The sequence below is a fragment of the Lissotriton helveticus genome, chromosome 6 (assembly GCF_964261635.1).
Source record: "Lissotriton helveticus chromosome 6, aLisHel1.1, whole genome shotgun sequence".
NCBI classification, from domain to species: Eukaryota; Metazoa; Chordata; class Amphibia; order Caudata; family Salamandridae; genus Lissotriton; species Lissotriton helveticus.
The window spans coordinates 2,101,688,605-2,101,707,965 of NC_136067.1; the positions used below are offsets into that span (position 1 = coordinate 2,101,688,605).

Here is a 19,361-nt window from a genome sequence, read left to right on the forward strand (position 1 = left end):
CTGAGTAATTGCCTATGTAAGGGCAAAAGGAGGGTCTGAGGTTCCGTGACGATTTTTACTCGTGTTTGTAACACTGTCGTAAATACATAATTTTGATATCGGTGAACCGCAAATGATCCATCTAGTATATCCTGGTGTTTTCGCTATGCTACGAGCAAGAGCACTCCTGTTACCAACACATTTGTGATTTACCCATGGCATCCATCTTAGATCACGGAAGCCATTTTGTATTCCTTGCCCTCACATAGTCAATGGACACGCAATGACCCCTTTTCATTTAAGGACACGTAGGCTTTAACCGGCAATTCACCTTGCTAGTGACACGTGCACCTTAGGCCAGCAACGCTGTAGCAGCATGACTCGGCAAGAACTGCCTCCCCAGCCTGAGGCCAGTCCTGCTATACTGGTTCTTGTGTTCGTTGGCCTGATCATGATTAGGCGGCCGAAGCTGGTAACCGTGCCCATTTACGACCCACAAACATTTCTTATCCTGTCTTTCTATCTTCTACACCTGGCTCTGCTCCTTTCCTTCTGGGCCTTTATTAGGGGGAGGTAACGAAATTTACGATGAGGCGGTCCGGGTCTTGAATAAAGAATTGACATGGGATTATGATGGACTAGTGGGAACCCCTCATTTGTAATGTTTTGACATCAGATACTGTTGACGATTCCTGTGCAACGCCAAATATTTACTGTATAAAACACGAATGTTTAGAACTGTGGTAACATGTAAAGAATTTGCCTGAAGCCCAATATTTAGTATATAAGGAGCAATCCTCTTTGTACAAATCGAACAGGCTCCTAGATACTGCCCATGTGTAGTTTCTGTGACTTCTGTGTCCCTGCAGTAATAAACCTTTGGTCTTTGACGCCACCATCGAGAAGCCCGTGTTTCTGTTTGTTTGTGTACCAAGACAGGTTGAACTCCGGGGTCTTCGGGTGTTGTCCCTGACACCTCTGGACGGAACCAAAAAAAGTCCAGAACTCCAAACTTCTGATGTTATATTAACCGTGTCCTTCTAATAAATGCCTTGTCACTTTCTTTACATTCACACGGTTATGTCATTAAGACCACTGTTGCATTTTGCTAATTCATACAGATTTTCCCAGAGGAGACTTTCTGATGTTGTTTTAACTCTCCCTTGCTAATAAATGCCTTGTCACATTCAGTGTAGTCTTAAGTAGGGACGTTTCATATTGTGTTAGCTCTCCATTTCTTATGAATGCACTCTCACGTTCAAAACATTTATATAGTTTCTCTTCAATGTGAGCATTCTAAAGTCATATTAAATTTTGTTTTGTAGCAAATCCCTTGTTGCATTCTGTGAATTAACATGGTTACTCCCTAGTGTAAATTTGTTGATGCTGTATTAGCTTATTCTTCCTATTTAAGACTCTAATACATTCTGTATGTACATAGCATTTCTCTCCATGTGGATTTTCTAATGTCATTTTAGATCGCCATTTGTCATGAATGTTTTGTGAAAGTCAATACATTGATATGGTTTCTCGCCTGTGTGAACTTTCCAATGTTAAATTAAATTTTGCTTTCTAACAAATCCCATGTCACATTCTGTACATTGATATGGTTTCTCTCCAGTATGGACTTTCGGATGTTGTTTTTATCTCTCTATTTGTTAAAAATGCTTTGTCACACTCCGTACATTCATTCGGTTTTTCCCAAATAGATTTTCTGATGTCGCTTCAGATCTCCATTTATTAACAATGCTTTGCCTCACTCTGTACATTGATATTGTTTCTCCCCAATGTCGCCTATATGTTGTTTTAACACTCCATTTGTACTTAATGCTTTGTCACACTCTGCACATTGATATGATTTATCCTCAGTATGGATTTTCTGATGTCGTTTTAGCTTTCCATTTGTACCTAATGTTTGCCACACTCTGTACATTGATATGGTTTCTCCCCAGTATGGATTTTCTGATGTCGATTTAGTTGCCACTTTCCTATGAATGCTTTGTGACACTCTGTACATTCATACGGTTTTTCCCCAGCATGGATTTTCTGATGTTGCTTCTGTTCTCCATTGGTTATAAATGCTTTGCCACACTCTGTAGATTGATATGGTTTCTACCCAGTATGGATTTTTTTATGTCCTTTTAGCTCTCAATTTGTTATGAATGCTTTGTCACACTCTGTACATTGATATGGTTTCTCCCCAGTATGGATTTTCTGATGTTGCTTCAGTCTCCACTTCTTATGAATTCTTTGCCACACTATGAACATTGATATGGGTTCTGCCCAGTATGGATTTTCTGATGTTGTTTTAGCTGCCACTTTCTTATGAATGCTTTGTCACACTCTGTACATTTATATGGTTTCTCCCTAGTGTGGATTTTCTGATGTACTTTTAGCTCTCCATTAGTTATAAATGCCTTGACACACTGTGCACAATGATATGGTTTCTCCCCAGTGTGGATTTTCTGATGTCGTTTTAGCTCTCGATTTCTTATAAATGCTTTGTTGCATTCTGTACATTCATATGGTTTTTCCCCAGTGTGGATTTTCTGATGTTGATTTAGATGCCACTTTATTATAAATGCTTTGTCACACTCTGTACATTGATATGGTTTCTCCCCAGTATGGATTTTTTCATGTCGTTTTAGCCCTTCATTTCTTATGAATGCTTTGCCACACTCTGTACATTGATATGCTTTCTCCCAAGTATGGATTTTTTTATGTCGTTTTAGCCCTTCATTTCTGATGAATGCTTTGTCACACTCTGTACATTGATATGCTCTCTCCCCAGTATGGATTTTCTGATGTTGTTTTAGCTCAGGATTAGTTATGAATGCTTTGCCACACTGTGAACATTGATATGGTTTCTCCTCAGTATGGATTTTTATATGTCGTTTTAGCTCTCCATTTGTTATGAATGATTTGTCACACTCTGTACATTGATATGGTTTCTCCCCAGTATGGATTTTCTGATGTTGTATTAGCTCAGGATTAGTTATGAATGCTTTGCCACACTGTGCACATTGATATGGTTTCTCCCCAGTGTGGATTTTCTGATGTCGTTTTAGCTCTAGATTTCTTATAAATGCTTTGTTGCATTCTGTACATTCATACGGTTTCTCCCGAGTGTGGATTTTCAGATGTTGATTTAGCTGCCACTTTCTTATAAATGCTTTGTCACACTCTGTACATTGATATGGTTTCTCCCCAGCATGGATTTTCTGATGTTGCTTCTGTTCTCCATTGGTTATAAATGCTTTGCCACACTCTGAACATTGATATGGTTTCTCCCCAGTATGGATTTTTTTGTGTCGCTTTAGCCCTCCATTTCTTATGAATGCTTTGCCACACTGTGAACATTGATATGGTTTCTCCTCAGTATGGATTTTTATATGTCGTTTTAGCGCTCCATTTCTTATGAATGCTTTGTCACACTCTGTACATTGATATGGTTTCTCCCCAGTATGGATTTTCTGATGTTGTGTTAGCTCAGGATTAGTTATGAATGCTTTGCCACACTGTGCACATTGATATGGTTTCTCCCCAGTGTGGATTTTCTGATGTCATTTTAGCTCTAGATTTCTTATGAATGCTTTGTTGCATTCTGTACATTCATACGGTTTCTCCCGAGTGTGGATTTTCAGATGTTGATTTAGCTGCCACTTTCTTATAAATGCTTTGTCACACTCTGTACATTGATATGGTTTCTCCCCAGCATGGATTTTTTGATGTTGCTTCTGTTCTCCATTGGTTATAAATGCTTTGCTACACTCTGTACATTGATATGGTTTCTCCCCAATATGGATTTTTTTGTGTCGTTTTAGCCCTCCATTTCTTATGAATGCTTTGCCACACTGCGAACATTGATATGGTTTCTCCTCAGTATGGATTTTTATATGTCGTTTTCGTCCTCCATTTCTTATGAATGCTTTGTCACACTCTGTACATTGATATGGTTTCTCCCCAGTATGGATTTTCTGATGTTGTGTTAGCTCAGGATTAGTTATGAATGCTTTGGAACACTGTGCACATTGATATGGTTTCTCCCCAGTGTGGATTTTCTGATGTCGTTTTAGCTCTAGATTTCTTATAAATGCTTTGTTGCATTCTGTACATTCATACGGTTTCTCCCCAGTGTGGATTTTCAGATGTTGATTTAGGTGCCACTTTCTTATAAATGCTTTGTCACACTCTGTACATTGATATGGTTTCTCCCCAGTATGGATCTTTTCATGTCGTTTTAGCCCTTCATTTCTTATAAATGCTTTGCCACACTCTGTACATTGATATGCTTTCTTCCCAGTATGGATTTTTTTATGTCGTTTTAGCCCTTCATTTCTTATGAATGCTTTGTCACACTCTGTACATTGATATGGTTTCTCCTCAGTATGGATTTTTATATGTCGTTTTAGCTCTCCATTTGTTATGAATGCTTTGTCACACTCTGTACATTGATATGGTTTCTCCCCAGTATGGATTTTCTGATGTTGTATTAGCTCAGGATTAGTTATGAATGCTTTGCCACACTGTGAACATTGATATGGTTTCTCCTCAGTATGGATTTTTATATGTCGTTTTAGCTCTCCATTTGTTATGAATGCTTTGTCACACTCTGTACATTGATATGGTTTCTCCCCAGTGTGGATTTTCTGATGTTGCTTCTGTTCTCCATTGGTTATAAATGCTTTGCCACACTGTGCACATTGATATGGTTTCTCCCCAGAGTGGATTTGTTTATGTTGTTTTAACTCTCCATGTGTTATGAATACTTTGTCACACTCTGTACATTGATATGGTTTCTCCCCAGAGTGGATTTGTTTATGTTGTTTTAGCTTTCCATTAGTTATAAATGCTTTGTCACACTCTGTACATTGATATGGTTTCTCCCCAGTGTGGATTTTCTGATATACTTCTAGATCTCCATTTGTTCTATATGTTTTGCCACATTGTGTTGTCATCTTCTATATATTCACACGGTTTCTCTTATTTGTTTTCTTTCCTATACTAGGTTAGCTCTTCCTTCATAATAAGCATCTCATCAGACTTGCTTCAGTTTGTTCAGTGTGTTATGTCTTGTATGTACATCAGCTGATCCCTAAGTGCCAAGTGCAGACCTCATTGGACAGTACGGGTTTTCAGCTGTAGAAAAATACTTTGGCACGGCATTAGCCTTCATGGTAAGTGATCTCGAGGCATATTGTTTTTCCATCACTTCCTAAACAAGTAATGTTTACTGCCTTCACCTTTTTCGATCATTATTGCATTTGTTTCATCTATAAGAAAAAGATTTAAAAATAAAAACACACTGGATAAGCTTAAATGCAGAGTCCATCACGAAAATGTAATTGTTCATAAAGACAAATGCGCTAATGAAATTCTAGATTACACTTTCAATGTGAAGATGTAGTAGACAGAGTAAGGGTATACGATCCTTCAATGATCCCCTTCTATCGTGGAGTGCGGACTAAAAGAGCAACCAAGACACCAGAGAAGGTTCCTTGTTCATTGAGTGAGACACTCTCCCTACGACAGGATACAATGTTAAATACATAGCAACACAATGCCTCCTTTCTTATCCAGAGAATGCTTCCTATTCTCACACAGGTTAACAAAAATACAATTTGGAGCCTTTTCTAGTGAATGGACCATGCAAGACAGAGCATCACAATAATGGCAGGAAACATAAGCGTATGCTGCAAGGGAGTCCTTTATAGTATCAGAGAGTCTGGAATAGGCTAGACAGGTAATCTGAGTATCTTCAACATAGTGTAACTCTAGAGATCTGAGACTCTGATTATATCTAGTCAAGGAACAGGCGGATTAGAACTACTTTACGTCAATGTAATAGAAAGAGGCCCTGTTGATCCAAGAGACAGGATTCCATGTAAGACTTAATCGTCACAAATAAATTCTCTTGGAAAACTAGATTCTATTACCTCTATTGTTCATCACCTCTTACACCGTCACACACTAATATACACCAGTCATCAAATGTACCACCAAAACAATCCTTGAATATCAAGTTTAATATCAAACAATGTATATATATATATATATATATATATATATATTGTTTTTTCTCACAAAGTTCGAGTATAATCAATCTAAAACCAGATAACAAATCATTTGGCGACCACATATAAGACACACACATTTGTTATAAGAAATGTTAATTTGCAGGAATCAATTAGAGTAATTGCACTGTCTGAGGGTTTTCTTAACGTGGTCCCAGGATGCTTGTTTCCGGTCCAGGGAAGACAAGGCTTGGCAGTTCTGGCTGGACTGTTCCCATGATGCACAGGGACAGACTGATTTGCATATGTCCATGTCTGAACTGGGGTGTTAGAGTGAGCTAAAGAATGGTGATGGATTAAACCCAGATCAGTTGACTGGGGGTGAGTGTTTGATTTGCTCAAGCGCTTTGTCCATCATCCCCTTTTGTATCGCTACTATTCTAATGTGTATTGACAATACAAAGGCTATTTTTGATATAACCTTGTGTGGAGTTCCTTTTGTGGTGTGCCTGGAATGTTGTGCTACGAGGCCTTCGGGTAGTAATGCGCTTTACAAACCCCACTTTCCTTTCATTCATTTCTGGAATGTTGTTGCTGTTGTGTGCGTGCGCAAATGCTTTACACATGGCCTCCGGGATAAGCCTGACTGCTCGTGCCAAGCTACCATGGGGGTGAGCAGGGGTTATCTTTGGTGTGTAACTCCCAAGCCCTGACTAGAGTGGTGGTCTCTGCCTGGCTCTGGCGCAAGCCTTAGCCAACCAGAGATCCCATTTCTAACACTACCATTACCTAGTTACGCGCTTTGTTGACAGTGCGATACAATGCGTAATTATTGTTCTGAAGGTTATTTTGGATCAGGCGCTATTGAGCAGCTACCAGCTACGTTGTTCTATTAATGTTCTGGCTTCACAGGAGAGAATAGGAGTTCCTCATTTCTAACAGAGTTTTCAGAGTTATTGGAGACTTTAGTCAGTACCGTGAATCCAGTGCATATAATTAACTACGAGACATTCATTTGAGTGCTTACTGTCAGACCACAAATACTTGGTGATTAAGGATTAAAAGGGGTATGACGGAATCCCCATCTTCTAATTATGTTTACAAACATGGCTCTAATGCTTAAGCAGTGTCCGATGTAATTATGACTGATTATGAACTAATATACTGGATTGCCGAACACATCTTGTAGGAGCGAGCGGATGAAAGCAGGTCTCGTGTAGGGATGCAGATTAGGGGACTGTGTCTACTTTACAAGATCGTACCAGTAATACGGCGATCTTAATCCCAATGTGCCTTGGAATCTTTTTGGGCTCTAGGATGTTCCATGCAGAAACCACGGCGGGAATCACTATTCCCTATCACTGGATTTGAAAAGTCCAATACGCCTGAAATTCCATACCTTCCTCAGCAATATCTCAGGGCCAAACCAACGAAGGCCCTTCGGCGCTACACCACTGCCCCATGTCCTGAAGAAGACCCACCCTAGACCCACAACTAAGGCGTCCAAAGGGCCGAAACGTCGACAATATTGAAATTGTTGGACAAATACAGGATATCCAGTTTACAAAAGCCAACTTAAGTGTATTACTGGAATAATCATAATTGAATACTGGAACTGGCCAAAAAAGACTTTTGCTTCCCTTCCTTTCCCTTCTTCACTCACTTGTTAATAATCACGTTTGAATGTCACTATTGCACTTTATGTCACATTTTATTCACTCAATTCTTTAATGCGCCGTCTTGTAAAAAGTATTTATAAATTGTAAATAAGTCTTGATTGAATAATCTTCATGTACAAACAGGGTGTTGATGAATGAAAATTAATTCATAGATTAAAAACGGATGGTTACCCTGAACTCTTTTGGTTTGGATTTGCATTGTGAGTAAGCTCCTAATTTGGAGCACTGTCTTAAGTAACCATATGACTAATTGAACTGTGAATGATTCAAATCATACTTTGAAGTAATCAGGTTACATACCCGACAGAACCATTGTTTATATTACATTGTATTGCCCAGGTTCTGAGGGATACTGGGTCACCCCATGGTGATTTACATGATTATGAACTTAAGCAAGGATATATTTTAACTCCCTTACTTTTTCCTTTTATATATGTGTGTCAGTTATCGACCAAGTACCTGAGTCTTGACTCCACAGGGTCAGAAGAATTGATCTTGATTCTTTATCTCTGAAGAATTCTTCCCAATTCCTCCACTTCACTGCAATCGAAATATATTCAACTAGCAGTAAAGAAAGGGAAAGGGGAATGGGAAATAAAAGAGACTGCCACTGTAAGATTACTTGCTGATCACCCTCTAATGGTTTTCAGTTCCTGTAACAACAAAAACACAAGGTTACAGATTCTTTCTTTTAACTACTTCTCCTGCTCTAGTTTCTATTTTATTCTTATAAACTATTACCTGCTTAATCAGTGGTTTTAGTTTCTCTCTGTGAATAGTCCTTTAATATGCTGTAGTTGAAGTGTTTTATTTTGATTGTCTTTTTCTGTCCTTTTTTACTCTTCTTTTTTAGATGCAGTACTTGTCCATAAAAGATCAAGTCGACTTGTTGGTGAGTATAAATATATATATATATTTTCACCTACAATAGTTTTTTAAATATTCAGTCTTTTGTTTTGAGAATTAAATCATATCTCATGTATATAATCTTCCTGTCCTTTTCTATCTTAGATATTTCTTTGTCTTCAGTTAAATAGTTCTTTCTTCTAACATTTAAAAAAAGGATCAATATAGAAGGAAAATAGTAAAGGGGAACAAGGACATCCCCAGGATAACTTCAGTTAGATTGCAGCAAGATCAATTTCGTATACTCGCCTATGCCGATGACGTAGCAGTTGTAACAAAAAATCCAGCAATGGCTATGCCTGAAATAGAGCAACTGGCGGTACAGTACGGGGCGGCTTCTGGCTATAAACTGAACTCCACAAAGACACAAATTGTATGCACTAACATACATGCATTTGTGGATCCAAGGGTATTGGAAGAAGTGTTCTATTAGGGGATCAGGATCCAGGTCTGTCTGAGGGCATTGGTAGAATCTAATTGGGAGCGGCTGGTATCAGAGACTCGGAAACAATTGGATCGCTGTGAGTGCCTTCATCTAACTATGGTGGGAAGATGCAATGTTCTTAAAATGCTGATCTTGCCGAAAATCTTATAGTTTTTTACGGCAGTCCCTTTAGAGATCCCAAGTAGTAGTCTTGCTTTGTTGCAAACAATATGTGCCAGATTTATATGGTCTCAGGGCAAAGAGCACAGAGCAATGCGGTACATGGTCCTATCCAGGTAACAGGGGGGCTGGGCTGTTCCAGATTTTACGTTGTACTATTACGTATGTATGATACAGCGTATGAGTATACTTTTGACTGGCATTGAATCAGCAATTAGTGCGGAATCCCCCTCCATCTATCAAATGTTGCTAGGTAGTGACGCCCACAATCGACTGTTTATTAACGTGGATGGGAGCTAATATAAGCGTACTCGGTTCAAGCTCATTATTGCTGCTTACAAAGTATGGACAGTGGTTAAAAAAAAGTATGGGATGGAGAAGATATCTTGGTATACGCCATTAACAATAACTACTCTTTTCCATCAGTATTCTATGACCGGAAAATGTGGAAATGGAGGGACAAAGGGGTGTGTACAGTTGGTGATCTATTTCTGGTAAATGACATGAAATCTTTCGATCAATTAAGTGATCAATTTCATTTACCTCGGGCTGACTTTTTTAAATATTTACAAATTCGTGATTACTTTTTAAAAGCCCGATGGAGAATTCAAACTAATCCCCTTGTTGAGGCAGTTCGGAGAGGATCACGGATCGGCACACAGTATGCTTTAATGTTAGATGCATTAGATAACGACTTGGAAGCTCAAAATCATAAATGGGACAACTGATTGGGGTGTCAGGGTATTCAACTGGAGACTTCCTTAGAGCTGGCAGGGCAATTATTCATGTCAGCAAATCTGCACGCCCAACATTTTAAAACAGTATTTAATTTATATTACATGCCAGCCAAATTGTCCGCGTGGGGTTGTGTAAATGGGGCTAGTGTTTTCGCTGTGGGACCGAAGCAGCTGATATTGTATACGTATTTTATTCATGCAAGCACTTATCCACGTTTTCCAGGCATATAGAGAAATTTCAGGCTGAGATTTCGGGGGTACCTATATGATTATCTGCCACTCAGGTTCTGTTGGGGGTTGAAAAAGGATCGACAGTTGATATTTTACCCATACATTTTGTATATTTGATTTTTCTTGCTACTGCCGTTGCAAGGCTCTGTATCGCATCAATGTGGCTACAAAATGACCCCCCATCTTTTGAGTTATGGCGGGCAAGATTTCTGTCAATTTTTAATTTGGAATATAGTTTATATGCCGTGAAGGGTAGACGGAAAAGGAAACTAGGTCGCCAGATATGGGGGGCAGTTATGAATTACATGGACGCATAAACGTATTGTCTTGTGCCTTCATTATATCTTTATCTCTTAGTTAGGATGATTGTATTTGTGTTTGCCAGACAGTAGCAGCTATAACAAGACTAGCTGCGTTTAGTTTTGTAATTATAGGTTACGGATATCCGGGACTGATGTGTAATTTTGATGATTGTACTGTCTTTTCTTTTTGCCTTTGCTGTGAATGACTTTCTCTTTGACAGAAATTATGTTATTTGTTAGATTTATGAATATATTTGTACTCATTAAGCATGGGCCAAAAATCCGCTATGCTCGCGAAATTTGCGGATTTTCGGCAATTTCGCGATCCGCGAATCTCCCAAAATTGCCGATAATTCGCAAATTAGCGAGCGGGAGGATTTTTCTTTTTTTTTATGCCCAGCTCACTCAAGGGATCAAAGTTACAGGCACACATGATCACTGGAGACACATCTTCTGGCCCTTTACGCAGCTGCAGTGTAGTAAAAGCACTATACATTTACCCAACGAGGTAGCACTTACTGATAAGCCAGTAGAAAGAACTCCAGTTGAGTAGAGGTATTGCAAAAAACGGTGGCATCTTCGTGGACAAACACGCAGAGCGGGATTCATTCTGGCACGATGCTCCGGTCACAAAAATTAAACCTCAACAGGAAGCACTTATAGATATCAATAAAGCAGGTGCCCGAGTTGAAGCTCAAATTCAGTAACGTAGTAATCGGCCCTAAAAATTTGTGAGCAAGGTCAAGGCTGGGCAAATGTCCTTTATCCCCATATCTGCCATCGAAAATGAGCTGTAATCCTTGAGGAGGTCTTTGCATCCATGTGTTTCTCGAGTGCCATCCCTGTGTAGTTCCTGTGACCAGAAGTCTGCTATCTCCTCATGGCATGTGAACTCGCATGGTAGCCGTGCCTATTTGGCCCTACCACACACACACTAGGATACACAACATCACATTATTGCAAATGGCAACAAAAAAATCCGCAATTTCAAGGGAAAATCCGCAAATTCGCACACTTTTTTTGCCATTTCGCGCAAATTCCCAGACCACGGATTCGCCCATACTTAGTACTCATGGACTTTAATAAATGAATAAAATAAAATAATAGTTCTTTGATGTTTAAATTATCCTTTGATGTTCTTGCGCTGATAAATAAGATGCCCAAATGCTGGTTCTATTATTTATCAAGTATGAAGTCTCAAACTGAATCTCTGTGTCTTTTCAAGTCTCTAGTTAGTTGATTCATTTCAATGAAAATTGACTAACTTCTGAGAATACAAAGTTCTGAACTGTTTTTTCCTTTTAAAATAGATGAATAGTACCTGAATTTTCTCGACGATCGTTTCTAATGCTGGAATTCCACTCTAAATCTCTTCTGAATCTCTCTGCAACTTCCGAGTAAGAAACTGATATTTTCGCCGATAATCCTGACTGAAAAGTGTGAGCTCTGGTGACTCCCAGCTGATTTCTCCGATGCGGGATTGAAGTGCGCAGAGCTTCTAACGCTCGCGCACAATGTAAAGGATCTCCTTAGACGCTCAAACACTAGAGCGCTAAACTCAGTTCCACAATTACGGCCACCATATTAAGGTTCAGCGCAGCAGCTAAAATACAAAATAATGATTGAAGAAACGCTCTAACACAAATGTCAATCTGAATACTGGGACTATGGTCGCCATCTTGAAATTCCACGCAGCCACAAAAATAAACTAAATAAATTGCTGAGCTACTATTTGTCTCCAAGATAACTGTAACTTCTTTCTCTTACGTCTTGAAAACGCTTTGTGACCCAAACGCCTAGAGATTGCTTGTCTGGAAATCATATTCAAACTATGACCCAACCTGACAATGTGATTCACCTAATCAATTTCGTTTAACAATTTCCCACCAAATTGGAAAATGTTAAGTGTTATTCTTTTTTGTATCCCGATGACTTAATCTTTTTGGATCTCACGCCAAAGAAATCTAAGTGTTTTATGTAAATATACTTTGAAACATTACGTTAAGATGAATGTTCAGAAAAGTAACATCAGATAAGCTGATGTAAGTAAGGAAAAAAATATGTATTGCTGGAAATCGGGGAATGATATAATGAATCAGGAGAAATATCCCTGTTTCTGTAGAATTTTCTCCCAAAATCTAGATTCAAAATTCCATACCACATATTTAACCTTGAAGGCCTTAAGCCGCAGGGAAGCGATCAATTCATTATATAAAGATATTGGGAAAATGTACTTTAAGCACCTTATGATGATACATATAGCTGGGAATCCCCCGCATTGTCTCATTCCTGTGCAATCTGTCAACTCCTATGGTGGTCTTGGTTCCAACGTAAGGGTCATAGATATAGGAAGTCCATGAGTGCCATACATATTGTAAAATTGCCAAAGCTTGTTTGACAGATATATTGTTTTAGCATCGCCAATGCTTGTTTTGGCTACTGAGGTGTTGTCACCACTGCTTGTTTGTTGAAAGGTAACCTCCTGCACATTTCCTGCCGGCTGCTTCCTCCTGTTGCTAGGTAACCCCTACCTGTGAGTGTGGCAGTTGTTGTCCACTGCTGCCTGACAAGCTGGTGGTACTTAGCTTTGTTTCGGTTCCTTCCTTGTCAAACAGCTGACTCCTAGCAATGGTCGCAAGGGAATTCCTCAGCTTCCTTCCTGCAGGGTCTGGTGCTGATCAGCTCCCTTTTCTGGAAACGCCCACAGGGAATTCCTGTGCTCCACTCCTTGCAGCCTCCTGTGGCAGCCAGAACAGATTATGGAATAAGGCCTCCCTGGCCAACAGCTAAGTGGAGTGTGCTCACAGAGACTTGTTGTGTGTTTGAACTTTGTGCTCATAGAGTCATTGGGGCCAATTCCATTGTGGTTTGGAAGGCCTCCTAACAGCATTTGCTCCGTCAGATTTGGATTGGGAATGTGTCTTTCCGACCGACAGAGTACGATGCAGTTAGGCATCAGGAAGATTCCAATCCTAACCGGATGCCATTTGGAATGACCGAACCGTATGGAGCAGAATCATACGTCTATATGGGCAGCGTTTCCGACCGACCGATTATGATGATGGACAGCCTTTCTGAATTGTGCTGTCCGACTAGAATCAGCAGTCGGAATCAGACTTTGGGGGCCTGAAGCGGGTCCCCCTGCACTCTGAGCCTTCCCAATCGGGTCTGTGGGGTACCCATGGGTCCCCCTTACCAGTCATGTATAGTGTGGCAGGCACCAGGGGGTGTCCACCACAGGGTGCCCGATTTTGTTTTATCCACCCCTTTCTTCAATGGGAGCCTAAGCATTTGGTCGGAACATAGGCTCCCATTGAAGTCAATATGAGTCCAACCAAATCGTAACTGGAAGGATCCGGATGCATCGTACTCGGTCGGTTGGACTCTCCTGATCAGAGTCGGTCAGAAACCATTCCCAAACCGATTCGGTCTGGAAGATTTCCAAACCGCATCGGAACAGGGCTCCTAGTGTATTTTGACCAGTGCTCAGAAAGACAAGTTGTGTGCTTTGAAATGTGCACTAACGCTTCTGTAATCACAAATGTAAACAGAGTAAAGCAGTCTGTTTGGCAATAGCAGAGACCTTTGGACCTTTCTCTTTTTGGGACAATCTCTGCCCTACTGTGTTGTGAACGCACATCTAGCATACTCTTTTGTTGCTTTTTTTGTTATGTTCGTTTGGCGTGCACACCTCCTGTTAAGGGCTGAGGGCCATCCTGTTATTTTCTGTTATGATTATATTATTATTTTACAGTGTGTAATGACTTGTAATGAGAAACTACTACTTTGAAAGCACAAGGATAGAATGAGAGCCCCTAGAGGGACTGATTGCATGGCCTAATTACCCTGCAAGACTTAACTCAGTGAAGAGAGTGCACATACAGGTGATTATTATATGAATGTATGTAGCATGTTGGTCACTGTGTAAGCGCTTATGCATCACTGATACCTGTTCTCTTACCCCATGTAGCATTGTCTCTTCCCCCATGTAGGAGTGACGACATGGCCATAATGAGGGACTAACAAGCCTCATAATCAATCAGATGGCATCATTTATGAAAGAAAATTACACAAGCCAATTAAAAACATGGGGGGAGAGTGGGCCGAGCTTCCACTCCACACTCCATTACTGCATGCCTTACAAAGCGAGTAGCACATGCGCGCTGCCGCTATTGGCTCAACCTAAAAAAGGCTTGATGATGGAACCAAAACTAGTGGACCAGTGGTAGCATAATTTCACTAATGCGTGAATGAGTGCTTGTGCATGCACAAACGGAATTACACAGGCACCATTTCTTATATGTACTTATCCAAGATAATAGACACACATTGTATTGTATTGTAATTGCATTTATATTGCGCTTACTACCCCTGACGAGTGGTCGAAGTCTTCTACGGCAAGTAGCACGCTACTCCGAGATCCTTATAGGATTAGTGTTGAATTAATATAGTGAAATATGAAAGTAATTAAAGTGGTGCATAGGTTAGTCAGTTATTCGGATTTTGAAGGATAGTGGAGGGGATACAAGAGGAAACAAACATTTGCAATGCAATAGGTCTCGCATTAGGAAAGTTTGAGCTATTGGTATTGTAAATGAAACATTTGTTATTTATGTGTTGGTTTGGAAAATAACGAGATTAATAGCTTTGTCATTTACAATGCCAATAGTTGTAACTTTCACAAATGTGACACCTATAGCATTTGTAATGCAATATGTGTTGTATTTACGTGACTTAGATGTATTGATATTACAAATAACAATGGCTTTTATTTTTTTTAATAATACTTAAATAGAAGTTATTGTAATTTATAATGGCAATAGCTTAAACGTTTGTAAATAACTTTTGTGAAGATTATATTCAGTGTATTTTATTGTGACAAAAATCCAAGAACAGATGTGAAATATTATCATCTTTTTGTGACATTTGTAATGAAGCTTGAAACATTGAGAGAACATATTTGAACTAGTTGTTGTTGAATGGTTGCACAGATTGATGCTGTGGTGGCGCTGAGTGATGTTGTGGTGGCAACGGGTGATGCTGTGGCATTCAGTGATTCTGTGGTAGTTAGTAGTGATGTTGTGGTGCCCCTGAGTTATGCTGGGTTGGTTCTGAGTGATGCTGTGATGATGCGATAGATAGAGGGAGGGCGATAGATAGATAGAGGGAGGGCGATAGATAGATAGAGGGAGGGCGATAAATAGATAGATAGAGAGAGGACGACAGATAGATAGATAGAGTGAGGGCGATAGATAGATAGACAGATAGAGTGAGGGCGATAGATAGAGTAAGGGCGATAGACAGATAGAGTGATGGCGATAGATACATAGATAGACTGATGGCGATAGATAGAGTGAGGGCGATAGATAGATAGAGTGAGGGCAATAGATAGATAGATAGATAGATAGATAGATAGATAGATAGATAGAGTGAGGGCGATAGATAGAGTGAGGGCGATAGATAGACAGAGTGAGGGCTATAGATAGATAGATAGATAGATAGATAGATAGATAGATAGATAGATAGATAGATAGATAGATAGATAGATAGATAGATAGATAGATAGATAGATAGAGTGAGGGCGATAGATAGATAGAGTGAGGGCGATAGATAGATAGATAGATAGATAGATAGATAGATAGATAGATAGATAGATAGATAGATAGATAGATAGATAGATAGATAGATCGATAGAGTGAGGGTGATAGATAGATAGATAGATAGATAGATAGATAGATAGATAGAGCGAGGGCGATAGATAGATAGAGTGAGGGCGATAGATGGATAGATAGATAGATAGATAGAGTGAGGGAGATAGATAGATAGATAGATAGATAGATAGATAGATAGATAGATAGATAGATAGATAGATAGATAGATAGATAGATAGATAGATAGATAGATAGATAGATAGATAGATAGATAGATAGATAGAGGGTGATAGGTAGCTAGATAGATAGATAGAGTGAGGCCGATAGATAGATAGATAGATAGGTAGATAGATAGATAGATAGATAGATAGATAGATAGATAGATAGATAGATAGATAGATAGATAGATAGATAGATAGATAGATAGATAGATAGATAGATAGATAGATAGATAGATAGATAGATAGATAGATAGATAGATAGATAGATAGATAGATAGATAGATAGATAGATAGATAGATAGATAGATAGAGTGAGGGTGATAGATAGATAGAGTGAGGGCGATAGATAGATAAATAGAGTGAGGGCGATAGATAGAGTGATGGCGATAGATACACAGATAGATAGACTGATGGCGATAGATAGATAGATAGATACATCGATAGAGTGAGGGCGATAGATAGATAGAGTGAGGGTGATAGATAGATAGATAGATAGATAGATAGATAGATAGATAGATAGATAGATAGATAGATAGATAGATAGATAGATAGATAGATAGATAGATAGATAGATAGATAGATAGATAGATAGATAGATAGAGTGAGGGTGATAGGTAGGTAGATAGATAGATAGATAGATAGATTGATAGATAGATAGATAGATAGATAGATAGATAGATAGATAGATAGATAGATAGAGTGAGGGTGATAGGTAGATAGATAGACAGATAGATAGATAGATAAAGTGAGGGCGATAGATAGATAGATTGAGGGTGATAGATAGATAGATAGATAGATAGATAGATAGATAGATAGATAGATAGATAGATAGATAGATAGAGCAAGTGCGAGAGATAGATAGATAGATAGATAGATAGAGTGAGGGCGATAGATGGATAGATAGATAGATAGATAGATAGATAGATAGATAGATAGATAGATAGATAGATAGATAGATAGAGAGATAGATAGATAGATAGATAGATAGATAGATAGATAGATAGATAGATAGATAGATAGATAGATAGATAGATAGATAGATAGATAGATAGATAGATAGATAGATAGATAGATAGATAGATAGATAGATAGATAGATAGATAGATAGATAGATAGATAGATAGATAGATAGATAGATAGATAGATAGATAGATAGATAGATAGAGTGAGGGCGATAGATAGATAGATCGTTAGATAGATAGATAGAGTGAGGGTGATAGGTAGCTAGATTGTTAGATAGATAGATAGAGTGAGGGTGATAGATAGATAGATAGATAGATAGATAGATAGATAGATAGATAGATAGATAGATAGATAGATAGATAGATAGATAGATAGAGTGAGGGCGATAGATAGATAGAGTGAGGGCAATAGATAGATAGAGTGAGGGTGATAGATAGAGTGATGGCGAAAGATACATAGATAGATAGACTGATGGCGATAGATAGTCAGTCAGTCAGTCAAATATCTTTATTCGATTATTAAAAATCATAAAAGAGCGAGCAAAAATACAAAGCAACATTTCATCAAGACACATAATAGATCATATTTTGTTAAAAAACCCTTAAGAAACACTTTTTACAATATAAGTTATACATCAATATTAAAAAGAATAAAATCAATAAAATACAGAGGATAAACATTAATCTGGTACGAGGTGCCTAATACTCAAGCGATGCTTATTTATACGTACGCCTGCAACCAAAAAACTAGCAACATGGAATGCTACTTTTAAGTTCGGAAGAAGTTGCAGGAACATCATGGCTGGTTTTACCTGTGTAAAACCCTGATTGCACAATATAGGCAGCAAATATTTTTTCCTAATGTCTTTATAATGGCCGCAGAACAAGATAAAGTGAGTCGTGTCCTGGAATGAAAAATAATCACAATTACATGGTTCAGCATTTTCAGGTCTAGTCCACTTTTTAAAATTGCCCAGAATGAAAGGGATCAGGTCAAGACGAAATCTAGTTAGAAGGAAACGGTGGTATGGTTTGTTTACCAAAAAAAGATATGGTTCCATACCTGGAGCAGATGTTAACATACAATGTTTCCTAACAGTAGATTTATTCAACTCTGTGGCTTCCCTCTCCACAACATAGTGATTTGCCAGGAGATTTTTAACTATTTTTATGTCTTCCTGCTTTATCAAATGTGGAGAAGAAAAAAGTTTGGGTTGGCCAACTAGAGTTAATTGCGTCTGAACGTATTTTAACCACGGAATGTTATGTGCTCTATCCAGGGCAAAACAATCTCTAAGAATGTTGTGATTTAAAGTGAGCTCCTGGTTGAGCCAAACTTTCAACCACCCTATAACTGGGGATGATTTTAAAATGTCGGTAATATATCCCAATCCAAGTTCTGTATGTATTATGTATGTAGAAGTCGATTGAGGGACAGAAAGCAGAGTTCTCAAAAATTTATTTTCTACCTTCTGGATTTTATCGAGTTCATGATTTGTGTACCCCCAAATAACAGAGCCGTATTGAGCAACCGACAGACATTTGGCTTTATAGACCTTTATAATGCTTTCCATGGGACGGGCTCCAAGTCTTTTAGCGAATCCAAGCAACCCAGCAGCCGCTCTTGCTACAGCGTTGCTTTTAACCAAAAGCTGGGGGCCCCACGTGCCCTTTTCATCAAGGGTCACTCCTAGGTAAGGAAAGGATGGGACTCTCCTAACCTCTTTTCCAGCACAGAAAAAAGTTTTAGTCTTTCTTTTCCTGCCTGCGGCTCCTGCTATCATTATATGGGATTTTTCTACATTAGTTTTCATGTCCAAAGAGGACATGAAATCCCCAAAGGATAAAAGGAGTTTGTTTAATGCCACTCCAGAGCGTGCTAAGAGGACGGCGTCATCCGCGTACAGGAGGACAGGTATCTTTATCTCATCTGCACGCGGGATATCAGCATGGGAATTTGCCAGGACTGCCTCGAGGTCATTTATATAAAGAGTAAAGAGGAGGGGGGCAAGGATACAACCTTGCCTAACCCCCCTCTCTGACTTAAAGTGACAAGTGCATCTTCCTTCCTTGGT

The 19,361-nt window shown here is 39.0% G+C and overlaps 1 pseudogene across 1 annotated transcript in view; it reads right to left on the minus strand.

Annotated features, from left to right (window-relative positions):
• Positions 1-995: 995 nt before the first annotated feature.
• LOC144764046 (uncharacterized) overlaps positions 996-19,361 on the minus strand; it is an 89,246-nt pseudogene continuing 70,880 nt past the window's right edge. Inside the window, exon 4 of the transcript XR_013596302.1 lies at positions 996-5,252. The product of XR_013596302.1 is annotated as an uncharacterized LOC144764046 (transcript). The remainder of the gene's footprint in view (positions 5,253-19,361) is intronic.